At 42.0% G+C, this 18,968-nt stretch overlaps 1 protein-coding gene across 11 annotated transcripts in view; it reads left to right on the top strand.

The window, feature by feature from the left end:
* The window catches only part of TSPAN4 (tetraspanin 4), a 508,885-nt gene that overhangs the window by 423,190 nt on the left and 66,727 nt on the right, over window positions 1-18,968 (top strand). The window lies entirely within an intron of this gene.

Below are 18,968 nucleotides of genomic sequence, written 5' to 3'. Positions count from 1 at the left end.
GAGGCCTTTAGGCTCCTTCAACCATCTTATGTTATTAGTCATGTTTAGAGCTTAGAGGTCATTATCTAATTAATCTTGGGAAAGTCAATTAATTTGACTTAAATCAATGACTTTAATTAATTAATTTGGGAGTATCCAGTGGACATGTGACCCAATAATTAAAATTGGGGTAGTGGGCAATATCTGCCCATCACTAGCCAAGTTACACGTGCACAACCTTCCCATCCATCCTTGTCTTTTTTAGTACACACACACACACACACACACACACACACACACACTGTAAACTGATAACACTTTATCCACCTAACCAAAAACATACAAAAGCTTGCTGTAGTGAACATGTAGACTACAACTACCTAGGATGTGTCTGCTGGACATTTAGAGTTATCCACACAGGAAACACACTTGCTCTGTGAGGAAGCCACGAGAGAGAAATCCCACTGTGTTTAGGAAGAGTACATAGTGCTGGGTCCACAGAAAGTTACAGCCACGCACATACTTGATGTTTGGAACCCCTGTGTACATTTGAAAGTTTGGGGAGGAAATGGAGCATCTGCAGAGCTGGGTTTATTGCTTTCTATGAGCACGTCAGCACAATCAGCACAGGGAGATGCACTGTACCGTTCCCGATGGAGGTGAGCCATCGCTCACCGTTTCCGAGCCATCAAGCATTTTCTTCCTTTTATCGTCTGCTATGTTGAGAATGTCTGCCAGCAGTTGGGTAGCCTTTACCCAGGGTCAGCACGTTTTTTATTTCTTTCTGGTAGACCCAGACAAAGTATTGAAATGGTTTTGCTCCACCGGGGACTCTTCAAGTCATCTGAAGGTGAGCTATTAGAAGGAAATCAGAGTGCTAACCGCTTTCTATCCCCTTTGCTGTGTTTCACCTGTTAAATAGTTAATGTGATAGGAATGGAGCTCTCTAAAGGTCCCCCCCTCCCAGTATAGTCTTACTCCAGGCACTTACTGTTCACATTCATTGAGCATTAGGTTCTTAAGGGGTCATTAATTAGAAACAGTTTCTTTATGGTGAAGTTGCAGGTTTTACATTGCCTCAAGGAGCACATACTGTTGAATGAAGCAGAATACCTGGCTTTTCTCTTCACGGAGCCTGACTTCCCATTCCTGCTGTTAGTGATGGAGAAGGGAGCCCTGAAGCTTCTCTCACGGATTCTCCTCTGTCAGTGGCGGACTTTGGTCTCTCAAATTTCAGCAGTATGTTGCTAAAATTTGGTGCCCTCTGTCTCTGCCCTAAAACTGCCTCTGCCTCTGAGTTCTGAACAACCCAGAAAGGATTCTGCAGGCAACTGGGGTCATGCATTCACAGCTGCAATAGCAGCACAGTGAGGGATTGCTTAATGTATCATAAAAGCCCTGATGGATCAGGCCAAAGGCCGGCCTAGTGCAACATTCTCTTCTCCCAGTGCCCAACTAGATGTCCACGAGAAGCATTCAAGCAGGATATGAGTGCACAACGTTCTCATTGCCTGTGGTTTCTAGCAACTGGTATGCAGAGGTGTATGGACTCAGCTTTCATGGCTGGTAGCCCGTTGCTACACCAGAGGCAGCCAATGCACGGTAAAGGCCTGGCATGCCTAAAAGATCTTTTGCACAGTGAGGATACCACTAGCCTCACACCAGAGCCCCCAGAACACAAATGGTAAAGCCAGTGACAGCCATTTCTGTCCTCAATTCATTCCCTTTTGTTTGTTCAATTCTTCAGTTAGTTAAAATTCTGCCTGTTTATCTTGCATGTAATTGGTTATTAAAATGAAACAGAGCTAGTACTAGCAGCAGGCAGTGATAATGGTGCTGGTAGCTTATAATGTGGGTGCACCGCTCATGTAATCTCTCCCATTTTTGTAGGAGAGGTCATGTGGAGTGGTGTCTTGGTGTGAGAGTGCACCAAAGTAAAATAGAGTGGATTACCTGGTTCAGACCTTGATACTTCGCTGTGGCAAGGACTGCTTCATGCAGGGGATTTTGGATGTTTGAACCATGGGTTTAACTCACCCACACATTTCCCATGCTTGCTGTATGGGCAGCTAATTGCAGCAGTGAACAAATTAGAGGTAGAAGCTTATTGTTGGAACATTGCCGCTTTGAAAAGCAAGTACTAGCGCTTTAGAGGGCCATGTTATTTCCAGGTGTGCTGTGTAAATAATATAGCTTCGTGACATATTCTTATGTTGTGATAGCTGACAGCAGCGACTACACAGAAATTTTATATCTGAAGAGCCATGACTGCTGTTCAGTGTTGTGAGCTTGGAAATAAGTTTATTTAATTTATAAAGACATACTTATTTAATGGTGCTTTATTGAAGAATGAATTATTCTGAAGAAACCCTGAGAAGTTTATATAATATTTATTTCTCCTAGGTTGCTCTTTCCATCAGGGAAATACCACTTCATTTTAGACAAAGATCACCCTACAGTATTGAAAATCTGCCAAAATCTCTCTTTCCTTCCACCTCCCCCCCCCCTCCTCAGACAGCAAGGGAGAGTATGTAAATAAAGCTGGCAAACATAAAATTGCAATAAAGTGCAGCCGCTCCATGAATTTATAACATGAGGGGGTAAAGTAATAAAAAGCTATAAATTTAGTGTCAGTCAGCCTCCTTTATCAATCTGTGTAAACAGTGTGTACATGAGGCAGTGCAAGAATAGGATTAAAGCGTCATGTATATATACTCCATGGGCAGTTTGCCAAGGTTTCCTGTCATACGTACATCTAATGCAACTGCATAAAAGATTTACTGGCATATTCAGAAGGAAAAATAGCCAAGTCCTGTTACATGTGGGAGCCCTGGACAGATATAATTGGACCCCATAGTGAGCTTTGGCCAACTTCTGAGCATGCTCCAGAGACTCTTTGTGACTGTGGTGATGCAGGAGACATCAAAAGTTGGCAGATGTTTCCAAAAGCAAAGGAAGGATTATTCAGTGTTCTTCAACCTCGTGATCCTGCAAGTGTGTTGCTTCCTTAGGCAATGAATTTCAGAACACTGGACAAAGAAAACTGATGTATTAGAAAGAACAGAGCACACCCACAAACTCAATTTTGTGTTTCAGTAATCTATAGCTGAGGATAACCAATGAGGCCTAGTGAGCAGAGTGATAAATTTGGACTACTTAGGCTGAGGTTAAAATCCCTGCTTTTCTGTGCAGTTCAGTAGGATCCTAGAGTATGTCACACTCTACCTAACCTGGCTTCCTTTGAAGGTAGTATGAGAACTCCTCCATATATGCTGTCCCGAGCTTCTTGAAGGGTAGGGTGCAAAACGTGACAAATAAGATGGCTACATAATAATGGCATCTGCTCACATACAGCAAAGCAATTATTTGTCATTTCCCTTTTTCTTAAACCCTGGAAAATTAAAAAGCAACTTGAAACTTATTTTGAACTTCTCTTAGCTTTATAGTGAATTTCAAAGCAATCAGATGATGTCTTTACTTTGTGAAATGCCACTACTAGTTATTACAGTGTGATTATTGTTCGTAAGCCTGCTATTGATCAAGTCAATCAATGCCTCATGCTGCCACAGTGCCTCTTGCCATGAGCTGCATGTTGTTTGAAGAGTATGTGCTATAGCTATTTCTCGATAAAGAGGAAGTTTGTCATCTTACAAACTGAAGATGCAGAAAGTAGCTGCTGTCAGCACCTTTATTTTATGGAGATTATTAATATTATTCATGCTTGGGGGCACATGAGCATTTCATATCTCAGCATCCTAAGCATCTGCATTAATCCAGAAAGCGTGTTTTTGTGTTTGTAGTGGAATGCATACCATTTAATGCTTGAAAAGTCAGTTAAAACATAATCCTTTGCTTTGATGAGGAATTCTGAGAGAGATGGTTGTTGACCAGATCCAGGCACTCTTGGAGAAAAGTGTGTTTTGTGTTTTCTTTATGTTGTGAACTGCCCTGTGATCTTCGGATGAAGGGTATACAAATTTAATAAATAATAATAGTAATAGTAATTTGGGGTGGAAAACGTTGTTGCTTGTTCCTAGCAGTAGCTAATCATTTTTTTCTTCCAACATATCCAGTCATCTAAAGGGGTTAGATGTACTCTTCTAGAGGGTGTACTCTACTTAAAGAAATAGTAAGAAGACAGGAAGGCAGCCAACACTTAGTATTATTTCCTTCAGATTAGTTTTCCATGGAGCTGTTTTGTGGTAAAACACAGAATCCAATATGGGCTGTTATGAGTCTTTGGCTTCAGTTTGCGAATTATTAGATAAACACTTCAGTATCCTTTAATGGCATATTGGGTATCATTCAAGTAAGTCTTCATAGTACCTCCCAAAATATGATATGTTATGCTAGAGCCAGAGAACAAATGATGTGTGTGTGTGTGTGTGTGTGTGTGTGTGTGTGTGTCCCTGTGGCACTGGTTTATTTCTGCATGCTCATGCCTCTGGCAGGGATTAAAGATATCAGATTGGTTGCCTGTCAGGCAGGAGATGGGGGAACCCCAGTTATTACTCAGCCAGAACTATATTATCTTGAAATACATGCAAACCATTATGAGGAGTGTAAGCAGTAATGAGTACAGAAATCACATTTGAAAGTGGAGGCACTTCAGTTCAATTCAGCATGTAGACTGATGGCACTGTATAAATGGCTTGGATCCTAAGTTTCAGCTTCATCGAGAAGTAGGATCTAAACAAATAATAACTCTTCTGTTCCTGAATAGTATGTATTAAACATGCTAGCACTCAGATCACACCTGGAGTACGGTATCCAGTTCTGGGCAACACAGTTTAAGAAAGACATTGACAAGCTAGAATGTGTGCAGAGGAGTGCAGCTAATACGATAGCTAGAGGAATATCACATGGAAGATGGAGCAAGCTTGTTTCCCTCCTGCTCCGGAGGCTAGGACCCAAACCAATGTAATCAAGTTACAAAAAAGGAGGTTCAGACTAAACATCAGGAAGGACTTTCTGGCTGTAAGAGCTGTTCAACAGTGGAACGGATTCCCATGAGATGCGGTGGACTCTCCTTCCTTGGAGGTTTTTGAACAGAGGTTAGATGATCATTTGCCATGTATGATCTGGTTGAGATTCCTTCATTGCTGGGGGTTGAACTAGGTGACCCTGCCTTGAAGGTCCTTTCCTACTCTACCATTCTATGATGCATCTTCCTGATCCCTGGTTCACTATCTACTTTGTAGTGTTGTGAGGCTGTCTGGACTTGCATACTTAATACCATACACTGCTGCCAGGCAATCTACTAAACTTTATTCTAGTTTAGCAGTTCAGAAAATACCTTGCTAAATTTTGGAACCCATCTTGCAAGCATAGTGGATCTTATAACTTTCTTTTAACCTTAAGATGTTCAAGTGGCATAAATTAAGCTTAAAACATGAACTAGTCTGATAGAGAAGTAAAGTTGCTCTTGAAAGCCATCTGCATGCTATTAAATCCAAAATTAAGAGCAGTGATACATCTTGATTTCAGTAAGGCATTTGACAAGGTGCCCCATGATATTCTTGTAAAGAAGCTGGTAAAATGCGGTCTTGACTCTGCTACCACTCAGTGGATTTGTAACTGGCTGACTGACCGAACCCAAAGGGTGCTCATCAATGGTTCCTCTTCATCCTGGAGAAGAGTGACTAGTGGGGTGCCACAGGGTTCTGTCTTGGGCCCGGTCTTATTTAACATCTTTATCAACGACTTGGATGATGGACTCAAGGGCATCCTGATCAAATTTGCAGATGACACCAAACTGGGAGGGGTGGCTAACACCCCAGAGGACAGGATCACACTTCAAAACGACCTTGACAGATTAGAGAACTGGGCAAAAACAAACAAAATGAATTTTAACAGGGAGAAATGTAAAGTATTGCACTTGGGCAAAAAAAATGAGAGGCACAAATACAAGATGGGTGACACCTGGCTTGAGAGCAGTACATGTGAAAAGGATCTAGGAGTCTTGGTTGACCACAAACTTGACATGAGCCAACAGTGTGACGCGGCAGCTAAAAAAGCCAATGCAATTCTGGGCTGCATCAATAGGAGTATAGCATCTAGATCAAGGGAAGTAATAGTGCCACTGTATTCTGCTCTGGTCAGACCACACCTGGAGTACTGTGTCCAGTTCTGGGCACCACAATTCAAGAAGGACACTGACAAACTGGAACGTGTCCAGAGGAGGGCAACCAAAATGGTCAAAGGCCTGGAAACGATGCCTTATGAGGAACGGCTAAGGGAGCTGGGCATGTTTAGCCTGGAGAAGAGGAGGTTAAGGGGTGATATGATAGCCATGTTCAAATATATAAAAGGATGTCACATAGAGGAGGGAGAAAGGTTGTTTTCTGCTGCTCCAGAGAAGCGGACACGGAGCAATGGATCCAAACTACAAGAAAGAAGATTCCACCTAAACATTAGGAAGAACTTCCTGACAGTAAGAGCTGTTCGACAGTGGAATTTGCTGCCAAGGAGTGTGGTGGAGTCTCCTACTTTGGAGGTCTTTAAGCAGAGGCTTGACAACCATATGTCAGGAGTGCTCTGATGGTGTTTCCTGCTTGGCAGGGGGTTGGACTCGATGGCCCTTGTGGTCTCTTCCAACTCTATGATTCTATGATTCTATGATTCTATGATTCTGTCAAAGTCTATATTTCAGCACCAAGGACAGCAGTCCAGAATCCTGCCTTGCAAGCAAGTCTTTCATTCAGATATATGTGACTTATTTGGGGGATATTTAAATTTGCAAGAAAGCTCTTTATAAGTCCTGCATTATTATACTACCAGAGATCCTTGTGAACTAACACCATCCTTTAAAAGTCAACTCAGAATGACTAAATTAATTCTCAAAGTTCATATAGGGCTATAAGCTACTATAGGCTTACCTTCCTGATGATTTGGTTGTTTGTGTGTTTCACAGTGGCATTTTCTTCCTTTTATGTAATAATTTATTTCAACATTTTAAAGTGTTATCTTTACTGCCAGGCTACTCTGTGATTTGCACATTATCAGATTTTATAAGTAGTTCAGCAGGCTGATTTGTATGCTATACAACTACTTACGTGTTCTACCAGAACTGCCTTGGAAAACATCAAATAATTCTGTGTATAGGGATTTTGATCACTTCAGTCACCTGTAGTCTCATTATTTAAAACCTATCCCTTATTATAAGCTACATTTCAATACATTTGTCAGGGGATATGGCCAATTTCTTTTTTTTATTGAAGACTTATTATTATCCAGTGGGTGGTCTGAGGGCCAGAAGTGTATTTTTCTGTGCAAAGTGATCTTACTTAATAAAGCTGCAGTCTCTTGGCATTAAGAGCATCCCAGTTATGGGGCACAGGTACAACTGGTGCATTTCATTAAAAAACAAAATACAGAGAGGGATGTAATATTAAAATGTGGATTATCTCCATCTCTTAGAACAGGAAAAGATTGTTTCCAATTTTTTATGAATGAAACTATGGACAAACTTTCCCACACCTTGTTAGGATCACCAGGGACTATATACAATTGCTTTAAGAGCCAGTTCTGGCCAGTGGGCTACAAATTAGCAATCTCTCTTTTGAGCTACAATGTTCCAGCATCATTGATTTACTTTCTACCCCTTGGGGCTTCTATAAGGAATAAGAGCTCCAGAGTACTGCCTGCTTATGACCTGCCATTTTTGGTTGCCATTTCAAGATATTGAACTTGATCAGTTTGATTTCAGAGCTCATAAATCCAACCTTTCCTTTGATTGTGTTGATTTCATTATGGTCAATCCCAGCTGCATTTTTGAAATACCATTTTGAGAGCAGATGACTCAGTTTTAACGTTTTGAAGTTTGCATTATTTAAAACTGGAACCTGAAGTGAATTAATTATTTCCGCCTGCGCCCTATCACATGCACACACTTTATATTCCTCTCCCTTTTTGTCTTACATATGCATTCATTGTACATTTTCTGTTGAAACTCATCTCCTGTTCTGCTCAAATTCCCTGCTTCATTTTGATTAAAATTTGAGAATATGCAAGTTTAGATGCTGTGACCTTGTTAATCATCACCTTCAGAGTATTCTATTCCAGAGGGGGTAGCTATGTTAGTTTGTTCCAGGAAAAACTTCCAAGAGTCTCATGAAACTTAAAGGCTAACAAATTTATTGTGGTACATTTTTGTGGTCTGGAGATTCACTGCATGACTGTAGCTACTGAAGAGGCATCTATTCCACAAAACCTTGTTAGAGCTTCTGTGGTTTTTAACTCTTTCTCATCTGTGCTAGTACCATTGATAACTATCTTCCCCTGTTAAAAAGGTAATTGGTTTAATCTAAATATGATGGTATGACACAGTATAGGGAATGGGGCTCGTTTACAATGGTGACAGATATGGCAGATATTATGAGGATATGAACGTGCCTTATACTGAGATTCTGTTAATCACAAATTGAACCTGAGATATCCTGCATGCAATGCATATGTTCTACTGCTTAGCTGCACCCCTTCCCTGTTGTTCATACAGTACTGAAGCAATAGGGATTTTGCTTCTTTTTTCTGGGAGAACCTACAGATAGTACCTCATGAGCGCTGTACCATGTTTCACTGATAACATGAGTAGACCGCTCGTGTAAGCTCTTAACTACCCAAATGAGCCAATTCTTATGTATGAATCAGCCAAAATATCTGCAGTAATATGACCTTGACCTCTGTCTACAAAACCAGGCAGCAAAGGACTTGGAACCCACAAATATTAACTTGACTTTCTACCCAGCCTCTATTTTGGCTTCCACTGGCCCCTTCCCCTCATCTGTATTCTCAGTCATGCACAGTGGGGTTGTGGGAAATGCAGAAATCTGCCTCATTTGTACTGGTGTCTAGAAAGGCAAGAAATGGTGGGAGAGACTTTGCCTTACTTATCCAAATCTCATTGCACCTGTCTTCCAAGCTCTCTGTACTTGTTCAAAGAAGAAGTAAGTTTTGCTTCTCATTTGCGTTGCAGTTTGGAGAAAGCAAAAAAGGCAGTTTATATTCTCAAAACATTACTGCAAATGAGATAAGACATCCCCAACACACATACACTTTCCTCACTGGTGCAGGCAGGGCTTGAAAGAGAAGCATGAATTTTTCTTTATCTGCACTGCAGTATGGGTAAGGAAGCGGGGGGGGGGGGAACAGCCAGAGAGAGACATTTTTTTCTTATCTCATCCAAATGGCAGCGCAAGTGAGAACTCTGAGGAGTGTATTTAGGCTCTTGGGCATCCTTCTTGCCAAAGTTCCAGGAATGCCCACCTGTGGTAAGCAGGTGGGTGGGTTTTGTGAGTTCCTGATCAAAGCACATGAAAACTATTATTGTGCTATTTTGCAAACTATTTAAAAAGTGGCAGGGAAAAAAGACCATGGCAAAAACCTATTGGAAATGGTCTTCTTATGAAAGATACTATGTGAAGGTTTCTGGACACCAAAACATTATTTGTATTGGCAAACAGAATAAAGTTCGAAGCTGTAGCAGATGGCACTGCCGAATTATACATTGGCATCTGGAAAGTTGGGCAAGGCAGTGGCTTTGCAGCAGGTCCATTGCACTGTGCTGTTTCTAGCACCCTATAAACTGCACATTGGCAAGTATTGTGAGCCAAAGCATAAACCAGGAACAAAGCCCAAGGCAAAGCTACATATATTGGAGTTCTGGCTACATATATAGGATTTATCTCATAAATCGCTATTTACAGCTCAATACAATGAGATCTTCATACAGCAGTCTGATATGATTCCAGTTCTCCAAGACTGATGAGGAGGCAGGGAAGCAAGTCAGGCAGTATTAGAACTTGTACTTGTCTGAATACTAGTTACTGAGAAAGTGGGGGGAATGCAGTTGCTCTCAGGTCCTGCTTGTGGGTTTCTTGTAAACATCTGGTTGTCCCCTGTGAGAAAAGAATGCTGGACTAGATGGACCTTTGGCTTGATCTAGTAGAGCTGTTCTTAGGTCAGGCAGGCAGACAGGGCTTCCATGGAATAGGGAGGGGTGAAGACAACAGCAAATAAGCTACTTGAAGACATAAAACAATAGCTACACCAACTGAAATGACATGAACCTCTGCACATAATTTTCCTGAAGGCTTGCTAAATAGTGCCAGATGTACTCAAATATATGTTAAATAGCATTGGGCACAATATGGCACCCCACAGCACAACTGCCAGGGAGGCAAAAGACAAACACCCAATGCTGTTCTCTGAAACTGACCCTGGAGGCAAGAACAGAACCACTCTAAAACAGTGCCTCCGGTACCCATCCCACTAAGTCAGCTCAGAAGGATACCATGATCAATAGTATCAAAAGCCCAAACTAGGTCTGTCCTTTTCCTGATAAGTGTCATCCATCAGGGCAACAAAGGGCAATTCAGTCACGTAACCAGGCCAGAACCCAGATTGAAATGAGTCAAGATAATATGTTTTGTCTGCGAGTAGTTGCAATTGTTGCGCCATAAGCTGGGACCAGTCCCTTCTGCAAGGATGTGTTGACCACACTCTGGATCTACTTGGCAGGCTGTAATAAGCCAAGAGGGGCAAGGGTTGAGGAGACACGTTGATGTCTGCATTGTCACAAGGACCTTGCCCACATCATCAGCTATATAAACTGAAACTGAAGTAAGGAAGTTGCAGCAGATACTGCACTGAACACCTCAATTCTTCACTGATGGAAGCAAGCATGACTACAATGTGGGTGTGCTTGGGTTTTGCAGAGAGGTTGGTATGTTCTTATGCACAATTCCAATTTATGTGCTGGTTTTGATGCTCAGAAAACCAATCTGCATCAGCACTGCAGATTGTAGCTTTTTGTTTCAAGCTAATTTTTCAAGCAGATAACAAGGATGTGAGATGGCAGGCTAAACAATTAGTTTCAGAGAGCTTTTAATTTTTAATCACCGCACACTGTTTATCATCTTCAGAGCTGCAAGGAGTGGCAGCTGTAATTCTCTGTGATTTACTCCGTCCCATACATCTGAAACTCATTCTATTCCTCAGGGTTGTAGCAAATCTTGATGCAATGGGACAAAGGAGAAATAAATGACACTGGGACAAAATGAAGGAGTGTGAAAAGGAAAATACAGCAAGCAATAGATTTTGTTGTAAACTAACGCCATGAGAGCCGTCACAGAGAAGCAGCTGTTGTGTGATGTGTTATTACTTACGGCCGTGCAGCCTACGTGCCAGGCTGACTTGCCATGAGTTTGGAAGGGAGGTTGAATGTGGCTTGGAAGCAAAGCAAGCAGGAGGAAAAGCACAGTTGGTGGGGGAACGGATCATCTTGTTCCACTTTGGCACAGCATACCATAGCAGCTTGCAAACAACTTCTGCAAAGTTCGAGGAACACTTCCCACTATATGTGTGTGAATTTGCTTAATTAATTAAAATATTTGAAACCCGTCTTCCCCACTCCTCAAAGCACTTTACAACAAAATGGTAAAGCACTCCATTCAACATACACAAAATACATTTAGAAACCAAAAAGTGGAGCAGTGCTGACTTAAAAAGTTTTCAACAACGCAGCCTCCAGAAAGCTTGCCATCCTTCTGTCCAAATACAGTCATACCTCGGGTTGAATGTGCTTTGAGATGAGCTCATTTGAGTTGCGCTCTGCGGCAACCCGGAAGTAACGGAGCATGTTACTTCTGGGTTTCGCCGCATGTGCATGTGCAGATGCTCAAAACGGCGTCATGCGCAGAAGTGCCAAAACATGACCCGCGCAGACGCGCGGACACGGGTTACGTTTGCTTCTAGATGCAAACGGGGTTCTGGAACGGATCCCGTTCGCATCTAGAGGTACCACTGTAGATGGATGTCATAAAAACTGAGATGGGAGGAACATAAAAATGGCTTATGGGCAAGGTCATTCCACTGTGTTGGCTCATCTCCTTGCAGCTGATGTTCTGACTTCCTGAAATGGAAGAACTTGGAATGAATCTGATTATCAGCAGGTGGACGGCCTCAGAAACTCATGAAGGTCAAAGCCAAGTGGAAAGGTCCATAATTCAGAACATGGAGCCCATTACTTAGAAGTCCTTGGCTTTAGGTCTACTTCTGCTGTCAAACTTCAGTGTTAACACATAAGGTGACGAGCTTCTTGTCCTCGATGCCTATGAAATTAGACAAGCTTGAATAAGTTCCTTATGGCCACTTAAAAAACAATCTGGTTTAATCCATCTAAGGGGGGGGGAGTGTGTGCAAAAACCTCACCATCTTAGCTAATGGCAGGATTTAACTGTTGTGTCTTAAGGGGATTTGTTCTCTCTCTGGATTTCAGCTTGGTGAGATGAGCGAGAGGAGCCGTTTTATTAATTTGTCCCCATCCCTGCACATTCCCGCCTCCGAGAACAAGGACCTGCCGTAGCTGTCAACTTTCCCCTTTTCTTGCGAAGAATCCTATTTGGAATAAGTGAATTTCCCTTAAAAAAGGGGAAAACATTGACAGCTATGGGGCCTGCCCATTCACAAAATTGTGCTGGTACTGGGAGGGGCCAGTTTCCAAACACTCATTTCATGGGAGCTAAGACTAAAATACAATGAAAATTCCCCCCCCCCAAAAAAATTAACCGAGTACAAGACAGAGGTGGGGTCTGAGCCCCCAAACCACTTTATTGAATTCACATTGCTAGGAAGATCCTGGCACACCAAAACCTCACAGCCAATGGTAGCCTCCCTTACAGTCAGTTTTCGGGGCCAAACAGAAGAAGAGTTTTGCCTGATCAGACACATCCAGTCCAGCATCCTGTTCTTAAGAATAGCCAGACAGGTGCCTCTGGAAAACCTGTAAGCAGGACTTAAAGGCCATGTTGTATACTCCCAGTATTTGGTATTCTCAGGTATACATACTCTGATTGTGGAGGTTCCATTTTGCTATAATTGCAGATAACCTTCCATGTACATGTCCTCTCTGCATTTCTCTAATCTTTTAAAAATCCATCTAAGCTAATGGTCCCCACTGAATCATGTGGTAATGAATTGTATAAGATAAATATGCACGGTATAAAATAGTAGTTTGTTCTGAACCAACTGCTAGTGAGTTTCACTGAGTTGTCCCTGAGTCATAGGTGGACAGGTAGGAGGCTTGTTGGGCAGGCAGACAGTTGGGGAGGAATTGGACCATGCCATGTTCCCAGTTAAGGTATGAATTGGACTCAGAATAAACTGGGCTGTTTCTGAGATTTGGGGCAGTTTTTCTGAGCCACCGTTCTAAGCATGCTGAGGGGAGCTCTCTCTACTATTAAAAGCAATGTTTGTTTCATGTTTATGCCTTTAAACAATTTGTTCTTCCAAAGTCCTCCTTTGCTTGCCTCCTCATCAATGTGCATTTGTTTTGCCAGCAACTGTTTCTGATTTGGGCAAGATTCCCATTTTTAAAAGGAAGGGTTGACACTGCTTTTAGCGATGTAAAGGCTTCCTTTTAAAAATTGAAATCTTTTCTTGAAGGAATTTAACCTCCTCTAACCCCACCCTCATTTCCTTTTTAGAAGTCTTCTCATTTTATTTTGAACTTGAATTCCCTTTCTGAAACTAAATGTAGCTATGTGAGACTTTCTAGGCAACGTGTGTGTGTGTGTGTGTGTGTGTGTGTGTGTGTGTGTCTTCTTTTCACATGTTATGTTGAGCAGTGCTGTGGTCACTGTTCCAAGCAGAAAACAAGATCTATGTGTTCCAGCCAATGATGAGCCTATGTGACATTCCTTTGCATTCATGTGAGCTTTTGAGGATGCTGGGGGTAAATTTAGACCTGGAAGATGTGTGTTCTTCAGGTCAGTGTCCCCATAAGGTACAAGGCCAAGGAAATAGAGCTTGGAGTGCAATAAGCAGAAGATATTGTTCTGTTCACTAGGTGATGCTGGAAGACCAGGATCCCTGTATCCAGTCCACAGGTTCCCTTTTGCCAACAGCTATGTTCAGTGTTGCATACATACTTGTATTCAGAGGTGACTCCGCTCTAGCTGAAGTGCTTTTTCTTGTGCCAGGCAGGCCACCTGATTTCCACCAATCCCCTTTACCAATTGCACTCCTCTATTCCATTTCTGCTCCTGCTCCAGATGGCCTTCAACCAAGAGAAGCTTTTGAGAGGCATAGGGAGGCTGCACTGCGTAGGAGGGATTAGTAGAAATCATGCCCTGCCTTGCAGAAACACTTCTTAGAACCACTAGTGACTTGTTCCACTACACCAGCAATAGGAAACCTGCAAACTTCTGGATGCTTTGGACTCCACCTCCCCTCAAGCCCCAGCCAGCATAGTCAGTGGCCAGGCATGATTGGAGCTGAACTTCAAGAACATCTGGAGGGGCATAGGTTCCCCATCCCTGTCCAATTGGATGTTCATTTCTGCTCCTGAAGAGGACTCTTACGCACTGTGGACACACAGAGTCCATGGTAGGGTAGGCCTCATCTTCAGACCTCCAGTTCAAGGTGGTTCTGCTGTTATTGTCACCAGGTCATGGGGAACAGGGCAGGCTAGCAGGAGAAGGTGTTGCTTGCCACGTCTAGCTTTGCCCACTATGTATTATATTCACTATAGCACTAAGGATGACGTTCCGTCAGTGCTGCGCACCCTCTCCCTCTTCTCATCCTACTATTCACCCTTTAAATCTGTTCTGGGTGTCTCCCGACACTCCAGAGCACATGTAGGGATGGTGCAGGCAGAGGAAAAGGGGGGATTCTGATGCATTAGTGCAAACCCTTACACTAACACAACTATTTAGTTGACTCCCGCCCTATATGTACCCTCTAGGGCAGCAGTGGGGGAAACTGTGACCTTCCAGATGTTGCTGGACTCCCAACTCCTGTCAGCTTCAGCCAGCATGGTCAATGGCTAGGGATAATAGGAGTGCAGCAACATCTGGAGGGATACAGCTTCCCCAGCCCTGTCGCCAGGGTCTTCAGAAATAACTTGACTTAAAAGCATTGTCATTATAGCCTTCTGCTGAGTTGAAAACACTCAAACCATGCTGTGTTTTTAAGGCACCAAATTGTTCCCATGTCCAGGATATAACAGTTGCAATTTTACGAGGGAAAACATTTAGCTGCCAAGATCATGGACAAAGTGTAACTAACAACATGAACTGAAAACAACCTGGGGCGTAAAGAGGAAGTCTTTTTGATTGTGTGCAGCTTCCCACTCCTGAAACAAAATAGGCCTTTGAGTATTTTTCTAAGGAGATTTTTGCTCTGTTAAAGTTGACGCCTTAGAAAGAACAGCTCTGACTTTTTTTCTAAAGCTGTCAGTGCATGTTGTGAACCCGAGGAGTTATGGGAACAACAATTTAGAGTTCCTAAAGAGCAGAAAGGGGCCAACTATTGCTGTTAGAAATCTTTCTTAATGCCTCTGAAATAATATTATAGTGTAAAAAGAAAGAGACAATTTTATTTTCCTTGGTGTTAAAATTGTAGTAGAATGTGCTCTCAGAAAATTAACTAGAATTATTCTGAGAGCATAGCATTCTCCAACTAAGCCCTATAAGCAGATGTAAAATACAACTGAATAGAAGAACAGATTTCCCCCCACAACTCCCTATGTATAATGCATGACCAGTATTAGCTGGGTTTTTGTGTGTGTGCGGATCCTAATCTGATAACAAACCCAGGAGCTGTTGATTAGATGCATTTTCTAGACAATAAAAGCAATAAAGATCACTTAGGGGCACAAAGACCGTTAGGATGAACAATGAGGCAATTTCTACCACCATATTATAAAATGTGTGCAGAACTGAAGCACCCAATTGAATTCTTATATTTGAAGTTACTTGGGATTACTCTGTTTACAGTAGTGCAAGATCAATCGAAGCCTGAATAATTTACTTTCTAACTTGCTTAATAACCAAGAATCTCTAAGTCTGCAACCCCCCAGCCCTGCTCCAGTGTTTGTATGTAAGAGGGATGGGTGTGCAAAGCAGTGACTTCATGGTTTACTTAGTGTATAGGTGAAACAAGTCTGCTTGGAGAGATGTAGCTGAGTTTTGTTATTCCTTGGCTCAGAAAACGATTCTTGGTGACTTGCAATTCTTGTCTTAAAAACAAGGTGAACGTTATGATTTTCAAGTTGTTCTCTGGCTTACCCACTTACCAGCTACCCTCTCCATACATGTGTGCTTTCATCTGCATGATACACGAACTCATAGGAGGGGAAGTAACCAGGGCAGATGGCGCTGACAACACTGTCTTGTAATTCCAGCTGTGCCTATGGGCCCCGCAAAAGTTAGCCACCCCAATCTACGAAGTGCAGCAGCATCAATAAAAAACAGAACACCATACTAAAACATGAAGCAAGGTACCAATCCATCAGCAGAAAAACTGAGTTCTAAGAATTTTTTTTTTAAAAAAGGAAAAACTCTGTCAACACCAGCTTACATCTTTTCAAGAAAACAATTTCTTTTCAAAATGAAGGCTCCCCTTCACCTCTTGGCAACTCCAAGGCAGCTCACAATGAAGAAGAGTTGGCCGGCTTACATGAAAGTCCTTCTTGTGTTACCCCTGTTCAGGCTGTCCGGAGAATAAAGATAAGGAAGAGAAGTGGCAGTATATCTGCTGTAATTGGGTAGGAAAGAGGAGGTGTCAAAAATAATTATTCAGTACAAGCATTCAGAACTTGCTGTATTTTAATTCAAGGCGGGATAAATGCTGCCGTCATCAGGAAGCTAGCTGAAGGTGTCATCTTTGATAAACAGGGCCTGTTTCACACATTTCCTGCGAAATCAATATAGGCCTGGTACTTATTTGCTAATATATCATGCCATTTTGCAGTTCTGTTTTTGTTTTTGTCACTCTTTTGTTTCAGTGATTAGTGTCTCCTTTCACCGTGACAATTTGGGGGCCTTCTGGAAGACAGTAAAGCTATCAAAACCAGCCCCGTTAGTGGTTTGGTTTTTGTTTTATTCCACACAGCAGCAAGCTCTGAAAACTGTCAGGAGTCATTGTTTCATCACTCTTCTGTGAATTGTTTGGCACTGCAAACAAGAAATGGTGGGGAACTAGCGGAAGGTTCGGAGGAGGGCAATACATTAATAACTGAGTACAATTATCCATAAATCGCAGGAGCATGGATGTCAAGGGTAAAAAAATCAAAACAGACAGGCATCAACAAAACTTTTAAAGCGCATTTCTGTGTTTGTCTCAAAGTCCCTTGCTGTTTTATTTCTTACCTATGTCCCACCTGACCAGAAACCCCTCTCCTAGTCTCCTTTACATGTAGTACCCGCCAAACTATTCACAATAAACATTTTAAGAGTGTACATAAAGAGTAACCAAACTGCATGAAAAGCAGTTGTTTTCATATGGCCCAATAGACCTGAGAAAAGGCTCGGGGATAAATGTTTATGTTTCTTAAAGGCAAGGAGGCTCAGAGGAATCTTTGTATGAACAATTCATTCTACTAAGTAGAGGCCACCACCTCAACTTGGCAGACCTCACCATCCTCATAGATTTCAAAGTGTACTATCTACTATCAGGCAACTGTACCTTTCTCATTAGCATACAGTTATCAGGGGAAGTGGTAGAGACATACATTAGTGCATAGAATGTGTTTGGCTGCATTTTACCAATAAAAAAATATTTTCCATGATAATGAAACTTTTAGCAACAATCTAGTTATATGTTTCAATCATATACTTAAGACACTAATGGTTAATATAGCATCTCCCGAGCCAAGGAGATAAGTAACTATACAACCTTTAGATTTGAAGGTAGCCCCATATAGGGGAGTTTTAAAATGTTTTATTATGTTTTTATATACATTGGAAGTTGTCCAGAATGGCTGGGGCAATCCAGACAGATGGGTGGGGTACAAATAAACAATTCTTCTTGTTGTTGTTGAACAGGATGACCCTGTTTTCAGCAGAGAAATGTTGGAGGGTATAAGATGGGAGTATGCTGCTTCAGACAGAATCGTTTGTGTAAATCCTATGTGTGTAATTGTCTGAATAGTCATATGATGTGTTCTTGGCTTTCTTTTTTCCTAACATCTTCTAATTCTAAAGATTTTCTATGACCCTGTCTTTCTTTTTACAACCCACGCCCTTCTTGCAGACATTTAGTTAATATTTTCTTTATTGTTTGAGTGAAAATGGCACATCTGTCTTGCATGCATAGTTTCTCTTTTGGCCTTTTGAGATGGGTAATGTGCAGTTCTAAATCTCAGTTTTGAAAGGCAAGGAACTTAAATGGCATTATTCTTTGTGATTGGTCTCATGCAAAATCCCTTTTATTTTGTTTTTTCTGCTTACTTTTTGGCATTTCTATATGAATCATTGCAAATGTTAGCATTTGCTCACCATTATAAACCACAAATTAATAGACACAAATGTGTAGACTAGATGTGCATACTGACTGAAGGCTAATCCAGACAGGATTTTACTCATCTCATTTGGCCTTGTGGGTCAGTTGTTTTAAACAAATAACTTGCATGGGGATGAGGGGGATGAGACGAGAGGGATTTAAGTCTTTGCCCTGCCATGGTTCTAGCTGGAATCATAAACCTCCCCCTACAAACCTGCTGTTCATAGTAGGATGAATACTCTGATTGGTGCCAAGTTAATTCAGTAAAAGAGCTAGTCTAGGAGCTGGGGTTTCACCTACACTGGATAGGGTAGCATGTCCCTTTAAAACACAGTTTCATAGCTTGGGGGTTACTCCTGAACTCAGTCTTGACCCTGGATGTCCAGTTGGGCATTGTGGCCAAGAGTGCCTTTGTGCAGGTTAAGTGATATCCCAATTGTGCCCATTCATGGAAGAGGGTAGTTCTGGCCATGGTGACAGATGCCATGGTTACAGCAAGCCTTGCAATGTACTGTAAGTGGAGCTACCTTTGATGAGTGTCTGGGAAAAGTCACATTTGCTCTCTGCCCTCATTTTTCTCATCCATTAAACTCTCCCCACAACCAGATCGAGAGCATGTGCCTGTGGTGCCATCTCTTACTTGAAAAGCAGCCTATTTATTTCCTGGTAGGGGAGCTTGCAATGCAAGGTTATCACCAGCCCTATAT

This window comes from Podarcis bocagei, assembly GCF_964188305.1.
Source record: "Podarcis bocagei genome assembly, chromosome: 1".
Classification (NCBI taxonomy): domain Eukaryota; kingdom Metazoa; phylum Chordata; class Lepidosauria; order Squamata; family Lacertidae; genus Podarcis; species Podarcis bocagei.
This window is presented reverse-complemented; position numbering and strand designations above follow the sequence as displayed.